Raw genomic sequence first — 10,827 nt, 5'->3', positions numbered from 1 at the left:
TACCCTGAAGGTTGTGTGTCAGGGCCAGCAACTCGACACATAAAAAATCAACTGCCAATCATTAGCGGACCGGAGTTCTGCTGTGGCGACCCCTAACCGGGAAAAGCCGAAAGACACAACAACTTGTTCTATTCCTCATAAAATCTGTGGCTTCTGTATTTTTGTGTCCTTGCAAAGCCAGTAGTGCATTGGTGCAGTGGTAGCATTGTTGCCTGACAGCTACAGGTTCTCTGGTTTGATTCTTGGCTACGGTGCCTTACCTTCTGTGTGGAGTCTGTATGCCCTCCCTATGTTTGTTTCCTCTAGTGTCCTCCCATCTTCATGTGTCTGTCTGGAGTGCTTGTCCCTGGGCCTCTGCTAAAAATTAGCTTTTGTTCCAAGTCAGGCTTTCCTGGTTAACAAATGTTAAAAATGACATGCATTTGAATATCAGACTTCATATTCTTCAGAAAGTGCATGGTAACACAAAAGCTTTTATTCTAGCAATTTTCTAAGTGTATAAGATGGATATTTGAAATGTGTCCCTATTTTTGGGACTGTATTCCCCCATTATTGGCTTCATCCAGGTTTTGTGCTAAGGTTGAGAGCTATGGTAAGAACTGAATTCACTGAATATGTTTGGGGGCTATATTCTCCCATTACTGGCTTTGTCTGGGTGTTTTTTGCTAAGAGGTTGAGAGCTATGGTGAGAACTGAATTCACTGAATGTTTGGGGGCTGTATTCACCCATTATTGGCTTTGTTCAGGTGTTTTGTGCTAAGAGGTTGACAGCTGTGCTATGGTGAGAACTGAATTCACCAAATGGTAGCCATTTAAGTTTCTGACTTTCCTCTTTCACAAAAAAGCTGATTTGGCATAGTGGTATGTTGCTCTGACTGTTTTGCACAGGGTCTTGGGTTTAAGGCTTGGCAGTGAAATGTATGGTGGTAACACAGCATTTTATTCTAGAAACTTTCCAACATTGTATAAGCAATGTTTAAAATGTGTCCCTGGTTTTTGCCCCCCCCCCCCCGCAATAAACTTTGGCTTTTTCCAGATTTCTTTGTGCTGCAAAGTTCAAAGATACAGCTGAGTGAGTAGATTTTACAAGGAGCCGAGAGCTGCAGGGGAGCAAAAGTTTAGTGCTTCTTATGCCGAGTCTGCTTGCATTGTTAATAACACAACAGGTAGTAAACTTGCTTTTGATGCAGAAGGCTGTGGGTTCTACTCCCACAGTAGATAGAGGCATTGCTGATACTGTACTATGTTGCAAAGGGGGTGGATGCTGCACTCCTTTTTGGCGAAGATACCTAGTAACTATGAACCTGTTATCAGTTTACCATCCATTCCCTATTGCAATATTGCTAGCTTATTTTTTTTTAGTGTAAGATAGGCAATTTATTCCTCAAGGGTAACGGGCACTTTTATTTGTAGATGAAACAATGAAATACAAAGTTGTTTGCTAGCAGCAACCTCTTCATTAGTTACAGATCTCTTTAATGTGGAATTATTTAGATGACTTATTTCTTCAGAGATTGTGCATATGTACTGATACTGGTGGACTATAGAAGATTGAGTTTTTACAAGAGCAATTTTTAGTGCTGTTTATATGTTCCCCCCCATATATTTGGCCTTGTCCAGATTTCCTGCATTAACAGGTTGACAGGTACATGCAAATAAATTGCTTTATAGAATTAGGCCTATCGAAACCTCTCAACTGTCCCCGATTTTGGCTCAAAATGTTGTTCTTCCCCTAATAATCCCTCAGCAAAATGGCAATTTTGGAAGAAAACATGGAGGGTTTACAATTAATAAATAACTGTAATAATCAGTTATAGATTACTTTTATTTCAGAAATGCATGTAGATTATTTTATTTTGTCAGCTGCTCAAGTTAGCAGTACTAATATTAAAAAGTGTCCCTTCTTTGACAGGTTCCCAGCTGTATTGTGTGGCTATTTTATATTTTTGAATCACATTTTTGGTCTATTTTTCATAAAATTCTGGGTTTTTTTGGCAAATTAAATCATTAAAGACTGAAGTTAGAAAATAAATGACAAGACATTTCAGTTTCAAATTTCATACCCTTCAGAAAATGTGTACTAATGCAAGACCTACTATTCTATTATCTTTCTAAGTTTATAAGAGCAATATTTAAAAATTGTTCTTATTTTTGGGCCTTTGTCCCACTTCTATGTATGGCTTTGTCCAGATTTCTTGCTCTGAGATTGAGAGGTATGACAAATGTGTCAGGGCCATCGCAGTCAGCCAGAGACATTTCAAATTGTGACATACTTGTTGCACCCCACTCCCCCCATGTAGTGACTCTGGATGTGTCCAAGCAAGGCAAGGAGCAGTTATGCAGTGTAAATGTGCAGACTATCCCCCCATCCAAGGCAGACACAAGTACTACAATGGCTTTTCATCTGTCCTTGATTTTGCAGAATGTTCTGGTTTCTGTCATATTTTTATACAGTTGATTTATGCTTATTATTATTCAGAAAGTGCCTGTTGCTCTGTGTTTAAGTAGCAATGCTTTAATGACCATCTGGTAAGCTTGTCGGAGATTGTAAGATGCAAGTAAGTTTTTAATAAGCATATTGTTAAAGAATTGCCAACATTGAAAGCCTTTCTGTTGTTGCCATGCAGATAATACTTACATAACTAGATAACATATAAACCTTGGGTATTGAAATGCATATGACAGTATTTGTAATAAAGGACAGGATTACATTATTTTAAGAGCTCATTACAGGTTTTACCTGCAAACTAAACAGAATGCCAATCTATCACGTGTGGTCCATATCCTGTGCAGTAATCCTTTAAGCAATGTATGTTGAGCTCATTTCCTGTTTGATCATGTTTTCCCCATGAAACAAGTAGATAGTTGTTGTCAGGCAGCAGGTCTTTTTTGGATAAACATTTTTACAAGTGGGGGTATCACAGAGATTGCTACTTCCACAGCATGGTACTTAATTAGACCTGGAGTACAAGGAGAAGTGGATTGAGTTGAGTGCTGCTTGTTTTTCTTACACTTGATTTTGACTAGCATTCCAGTAATGTTATTTAAGAAGTCATTTATTTTTTCATGCCTCATAACCTTTTTGTTTCTATCTAGATATTAAGTAAGCTGTCGTGCAGCCAATGGATTGAAATATGTTTTTTCTTCTATACTTCATTTTGTCTTGATTGGACCCTCATAATGATGGTTTGGCACCCAGGGCAGCGTATTTAATTAAAGTTACAGTTTTTGTGGTTTTGAACATAGCTCCTCCCCTTTCTAGTTGACCACACCTACTCCCACTGACCCCACCCTTCAGCTGTCTCCTGCAGCCCCCCTTTGATTTGAAGTCACCAGCCGCCACTGATGCACATACATACACATTTATATATATATATATATATATATATATATATATATATACACACACACATATATATATATATATATATATATATATATATATATATATATATATATATACACATACACATACATACATACATACATACACACACACACACACGTTTATATATAAACCATTAACAAAAAACTGAGGGTTATGCTACTCAACACAGGAGTTTAAATCTCAAAATGTACGCACTCGAAGCACTCCTCAGTATGGAGAATGTCAACATTTGTGCAGTAACTGAAACCTGGTTCAAGGCTCCAGAAAGCACCCCACAACTACTGGGCTACAACTCATACCACACGTTTCGGCCATAGAACACAGACAGAAACACAAAAGGAGGGGGTGTATCCATATTCACCAAGGATACCTACACCTCCAGGTTATTGGCGCACCATGATACCTCCGAAATCATCCATGTGCAACTAACATCAGGCAAATCTGCAATGCAAATTGTGGCCTGCTACAGATCACCCTCCATGACCCAGGACCACCACTCCACCTTTCTGGAGACACTGGAAAACATGAAGGTCCTACCGTACCACCCTGCTATTGGGCGATTTCAATTACCCTACCATCAACTGTGAAAACTACTCGAGTACAAACTCTCAGGCCCAGCGCTTTCTGGAATTCATCAACTCAAAATGCCCTGGATCAGCTGGTAAACTCCCCTACCAGAGGTGCAAACATTTTGGACCTGGTCATCACCAACATGGGCGACAGGTGTTCCACACCAGAGGTCAACCAGTCACTGGTTAGATCAGACCATAAACTAATCACCCTGGATGTCCACACCCCACCACCACCCCCAACTAAGAAAACCACAGTAAAAAACTTTTCTAAAGCAAACTTCACCTTACTTAAGACAGAGACGATAAGCTTCACAGCCCCCACGCTAAAGGATAATACTGCCCAAGATGCAGAAACCTTTACAAATGCACTCTATGAGCACCTACAAGGATGCATGGATCGTGCCATCCCTAGAGCAAAACCAAGACTCAAGGAACCCAGTCTGGTGGACCCCTGCCATAAACAGGCTATACAATAGAAGGAGGAAACTAGTTCAGAAAAAAAAGCAAATCCCAAGAAGGAAAGACATCCCTGATCAGTATCAGTAAGAAACTACGGTTCCTCATAAAATCATCCAAGGCTAACTTCAAAAGAAAAATAGCCAAGGATTCAAAAGATAACCACAAAGCCTTCTTTAGCTATGTTAAGAATATAAGTGGCAACTCGCAGATATGCAATGAACTAGTGCAAAATAGCACAAAATATACTGAACCTACTGATTTTGCCAACACCCTGGCAGATAGATTCAGTACAAACTTCACCCCCCAAAGGGCCCACAACAATACCGGAAAAGTGTAGTGTCCCAGAAATCACAGAGACACAGGTGAAAACAGCCCTTTCAAAAGCCAAAAACACTGCGTCAATGAGGCCAGATGGTGTCCCATGCTGCGTCTTGCATGAACTACAGAATGAACTAATCCCCCCCCACCTAAACACGCTGTTCAACCTCAGCCTCTCCACAGGTTACGTGCCCATAGAATGGTGCACAGCAACGGTTATTCCATTCCACAAAGGAGGGGCCACAACTGACCCTGGCAACTATCGCCCCATAAGCCTGACTAGCCTGGTCTGCAAGGCTATGGAGCGCATGATCATGGAATTCATTAACAAAGACATTTGGAACCTCCAAACACTTGACCCAACCCACTTCGGCTTTGTTAGGGGCAGATCATGCCTACTAAACCTGGTTGACTTCTTCGAAACAGTCACCAAGGCCATAGACGAGGGAAAGGTTGTTCACACAGCCTACCTTGACCTTGCCAAGGCTTTAGACACCATTCCCCACTCGGATATTACAGAAAAACTCACCAGCCTGAACATAAACCCCTACATCACGAGATGGATTGCCAACTGGCTTACAGACAGAACTCACACGGTAAGAATAGCGGGCTCCAGGTCCGACTCTAAACCAAACACAAGTGGTGTCCCGCAAGGCTCAGTCCTGGGACCCCTACTGTTCGGCATATACTTCTCAGAATTACAAGCAAACACAGGAACACTATGGCTAACCAGGTTCACTGATGACTGCAAACTGGGAGCCATAACTGACTCCCTGGCTGACACGGACATCCTCCAAAAGGGCCTTACTGAGACGGACACCTGGTGTCAAAGTCATGGCCTCAAGCTAAATGCCAAAAAATGCATAGTCATCCCATTTGGGGAAAAACAAAACACCCATGAATTACCACATAGGTGGCAGCCCCCTTAATACAGAAGAGGTAATAAGAGATCTGGGAACCCAGGTAGATAGTAATCTCTCCTTTGACAATCATATTGCCAAAGTAGTGAGGAAATCCTATGTGGCCCATCTAATAACTAAAGGGTTCGCATCTAGAAATAAAGAGGTTATTAGTGCCCCTCTACTCATCACTAGTCAGACCCATCATAGAGTACAATGCCCCAACACTTCCAACAGCTGGAAAGACCACAAAAGTACCTCACCAAGAGGATTACTAGCCTCAAACACATGTCCTATGCAGCCCGACTGAAAAAACTCCGGCTGTACTTAGTGGCATATCGCTTACTCAGAGGTGATCTCTGCCTGACTTACAAAGCCATGTCCAACTCAGAATTGATGGACATGCTCCACCTAAAGAAAGCCAAGTCACTGCCACACACTCTAGTGAGCTAAACCTCACCACAACAATAAATAGAACATGCTGGAGGGATAGATTCCTGTCAGAGTCTCTCCATGCTTTGGAACAAAATTCCAAACTACATTAGGCAGAGCCCCTCACTAACACACCAACAGAGAAACCTTGACGAGTAGATGGGTAACAGAAAATACACCCCTGGGATCACTTCATTGGCTATGTTTGACAGAGGATCAGTTAATTACTCAATGGGGTGGCGAAAGCCAACACACTCTGGCTAGGCTTATAAATGCCCTTGGGCAGATAGCCTAGTACTATGAACATATATACATCAACACATACATACATCTATATATGAAGACACAAACATTTACTTATATATATATATATAAAAATTAGTGTACACACCTCTGTTAAAATTTCAGGTTTTTGTGATATAAACTAATGAGACCATAATAAATCATTTCAAAACTTTTCCCACCTTTAATAAGACCTGCAACCTGTACAATTCAATTGAAAAACAAAAAACATACAATAAGCTGGTTGCATAAGCGTGCACACCCTTAAGCCAATACTTTGTTGAAGCACCTTTTGATTTAATTACAGCACTCAGTCTTCTTGGGTAGGAGTCTATCAGCATGGCACATCTTGATGTGGGAATATTTGCCCACTCTTCCTTGCAAAAGCACTCCAAATCTGTCAGATTGCGAGGGCATCTCTTGTGTACAGCCCTCTTCAAATCACCCCACAGATTTTCTATTGGATTTAGGTCTGGGCTCTGGCTGGGCCATTCCAAAACTTTAATTTTCTTCTGGTGAAGCCATTCTTTTTGTTGATTTGGTTGTATGCTTGGGGTCATTATCATGTTGAAAGGTGAAATTCCTCTTCAGCTTTCTAGCAGACCCCTGAAGGCTTTGGGCCAAAAGTGACTGGTATTTAGAACTGTCCATAATTCCCTCCACCTTCACTAAAGCCCCAGTTCCAGCTGATTAAAAGCAACCCCAAAGCATGATACTGCCACCACCATGCTTCACCGTGGGGATGGTGTTCTTTTGGTGATGCAAAGTGTTGTTTTTGCACCAAATGTATCTTTTGGAATTGTGGCCAAAAGGTTCAACCTTGGTCTCATCAGACCATAACACATTTTTCCCCACATGCTTTTGGGAGACATGCTGTATTGTTTTGCAAATTTTAGCTGGCCCTGGATGTTTTTCTGTGTATGAAAAGGCTTCTGTCTTGCAACCCTACCTCATAGTCCAGACATATGGAGAATACGGGAGAGTGTTGTCACATGTAGTACACAACCAGTACTTTGCAGAAATTCCTGCAGCTCCCTCAGTGCTGCTGTAGGTCTCTTGGTAGCCTCCCTGACCGGTTTTCGTCTCATCTTTTCATCAATTTTGGAGGGATGTCCAGTTCTTTGCAATGTCACTGTTGTCCCACATTTTCTGCACTTTTTGATGACTGTCCTCACTGTGTTCCATGGTATATCCAATGCTGTGGAAAATTTTTGTAGCCTTCTCCTGAATGATACCTTTCAAATTTCTCCAAATCTTTTGGGTTTCTAATACCATGACGGGAATGGATCCTTTCAGCAATGAGATTCCTTTGATGCTTTGTAAGCTGTCTGCGAACCAGGCAACTGAGTAAATGTTAGGAAAATCCTACTAAGACAGCTGAACTTTGAGGTTAATCAGAATCTCTTTAATTGATGGCAGGTGTGTACCCAAGAAGACTGAATGTTGTAATTAAATCAAAAGGTGCTTCAACACAGTATTAGTTTAAGGGTGTGCACACTTATGCAACCAGGGTATTGTATGTTTTTTATTTTTTATATTTTCCCCCTAACAGATTTGTTTGTTTTTCAACTGAATTGTACAGGTTATAGGTCACATTAAAGGTGGGAAAAGTTTTGAAATTATTTATTGTGGTCTAATTTTTTATATCACAAAAAATGGTATTTTAACAGGGGTGTGTACACTTTTTATATCCACTTTATAAGTAAATTATATATGTGGTATGCATGCATACAAAAAAATGCACATATATTAAACAGACACACACGTGTGTGCATTTGTGCAGATAAAGATCCATCTACACACACGCACACATATCCAGTGTCAGTGACAACTGCATGGAATATGTGTGGGATTTCCCAGGTTTAATCCCCAGAAATGGGTCAGTGCTATTCTTTCCTATTCAGTTGCTAATACATTACTAGCGTAATGAATGGTTCTGCATTGGATGATTGTGTGTTCAAAATCACCATCTAGGTGGTTTCCCAGTTGAAAGAAGAAACCGGTCTTGCAATAAATCATGTACCTGCCTAGAAACTATTTTTGGATTTAGTAGAGTGGCAACTGGGAAGAATGCATGGCGGGGTACTGGGTTCAATCCGCAGACAATCCCTGTATTCTTGCTTACAGGAAGATGCTCAAAGCCTTAATGTTCTGTACAGACACACACACACAAATGATAGAAGGTGATCATCCCAACAATAGTAATTCAATAAAGCTACCCTCACAGTTGATTAAATGCAACAGATTCACATACATAGGCAGATTAAAAAAAAACAGTGATCATCTTGCGGTGTACTGGCTTTTTAAGCATTCCCAAATCATACCTCTCAACTGTCCCCAATTTTGACTCGCATTTTAGCTCTGTTCCTCTTAATCCCCTCTGAAACTGCTGAGTTTTGGGTGAGGGTGATGAATTACACTTAATAATGGAAGTAATTAGAGTTATAAGTTTTTTTTTATTTCACAAAACATGCATTAGTTTAAATTATTTCACAAAACATGCATTAGTTTAAAGTATCTTACTCTGTCGACCCCTCAAGTTAAAAGTACTGACATTTAAAAAAATTCCCTTGATTATTTATGAATTTGAACGTAATTTTGTTCAGATTTGTCCCCGATTCAGTTGAGAGCTATGCAAATAGCACCTTATATTTCTTCCTACATATTTATTAATATTTTTAACTTAACGTGTGTTATTTAGACTAAACAAGTTGCAGACTGACACGTTAAACAAAAACAGTACGAAGGAAAATTAATTCAAAGTTTACTTACTGCAAGTAACTTCATCAAACTGCTTGCCTTACCTTTATTATTAAATCCCTTCAAGAGGTTAAAACTATGAAGAACACACCACAAAAACGCCAAAGAGCAAGTGTTTCATTAGCCCCGTACAAAATTAGAAATAAAAAAATGTATTAGATTTTAAGACACATACAATCAGAAATTGTAATATTACATATTTCAAGTTGTGCAGCTAGATAACGCATGCGGTGTTACGTAAAAGTTCAGAGGTCATGTTAAGGGAAATTGCTTAATGTTTCCGGTGACTAGATGTTAGATTTAGTAGTTTCTTTATTCAGTTGCCTGATACATAAACTGTTGGGTTACGTGTTCTCTTCTAGGAGTGTTAAATATATTCTGGACACTGTTAAATTTTAAATGCATATGTTAAAATAGTATAATAGACCGGAGAATTGAGTGTTTCTTGATTATAAGTAGTACTTTTGTTTTCAGTAGATGTTTGTTCAGAATAGGGTTACCACATTTATCAAATGTCCAAAATAGAACATTTCTTAACGAAATGCTTGATTTTGTTGGACATATCCCATGCTTGACCATTGTCACGTTGCCCAAGTAAAGAACTTGCGCTGTAGAATATTAGTTCTTTCTGTTGCCTTTTATACTATTAGGGTGTTTGGGGTACAGTGTCACAGATAGTTTGTGGTCTCAGAGAAAATATAAGGCGTCAGGACGTTTAACACTGGTCTTCATGTTTGTTTATACTTAACAGACCAACCCAAACTGGGGCTACCCTGTAAAAAGAGGAAGTTGTCGTAGGCTGCTTTAACATCGTCTTTGGGGGACTTGCAGTGAGCATGTTTTGAAAACTTAGCGAACAAACAGACAAGTTACTGAGTAATTCTGTTTCCTGTTAAGCCGATCTAGTGCTCGGCTCTCTTCCATTGAAGAGCACAAAACACGGTTTACCGAATCTGTGTTAAGCTGATCAGTTTATACACAAAGCGCTACAGCCGTCCGTGTTTTCAGTAAAAAAATTTTTTTCACTATCTTTACTTTTGCTAGTACCTCGCGGGCGCCGGCGGTTTTGCGCAGGTTAGGGCGTGTCCACATTGATTGGCAGATCATCGCCCATCTGAGTGACAAGTTTTTAGAAAAACACCGTACAGTCATCGCATATAGGTTCATAGGTAGATACTAGGCTATCTGCCCTAGGGCATTTATAAGCCTAGCCAGAGTGTATTTGGCTTCCGCCTCCCTATTTGATTAGCCTACTGTGCCTCTGTAAAGTAGGTCACAGAAGGTACCCTTTTAAGATTAGTTTACTGTGCCTCTGTCTAGCAGGGACACAGAAGAGATCCCAGGAGTGAATATAGCAATAACCCACGCCTGGGTGTGGGTAATGCTGGATTTCGCCCTCGGGACCAAACAAAGACAACCGTGGGTAAATCCAGCATTACCCACACCCAGAAGTGGGTTATTGTTATACAATGGCATTATTTAAGAAAAGAAATAATTACTTTTCTTAAATAATGGCATTGTATAATGCCTCTTTGCTGCCTTTCCGCAGCTGTCTGGTGTTCCGCGGCAGTTCTGATGTACTGCATGCCTCGCAGTACATCAGAGCTGTGGGCAAAAGCAACGGAGAACAAGATCTCCGTTGCTTTTATGCTATGTTAAATGGGTTTAACATAGCGAGACAGTTTAAATAAGCAACGGAGATCTCCGTTGCTTATTT

The 10,827-nt window shown here is 40.2% G+C and overlaps 1 protein-coding gene across 2 annotated transcripts in view; it reads right to left on the bottom strand.

Moving 5' to 3' along the window:
- NOP14 (NOP14 nucleolar protein) overlaps window positions 1-9,363 on the bottom strand; it is a 1,083,467-nt gene extending 1,074,104 nt beyond the window's left edge. The window contains exon 1 of one of the 2 annotated variants that reach the window (XM_044062921.1): window positions 9,155-9,363. The gene's annotated coding sequence lies outside the window, so the exon portion shown is untranslated. The remainder of the gene's footprint in view (window positions 1-9,154) is intronic. The other variant, XM_044062920.1, reaches the window with a different exon arrangement.
- Between the last annotated feature and the right edge of the window lie 1,464 nt (window positions 9,364-10,827).

Source organism: Protopterus annectens, chromosome 2.part1, assembly GCF_019279795.1.
Source record: "Protopterus annectens isolate FY-2018-M chromosome 2.part1, PAN1.0, whole genome shotgun sequence".
NCBI classification, from domain to species: Eukaryota; Metazoa; Chordata; order Ceratodontiformes; family Protopteridae; genus Protopterus; species Protopterus annectens.
This window is presented reverse-complemented; position numbering and strand designations above follow the sequence as displayed.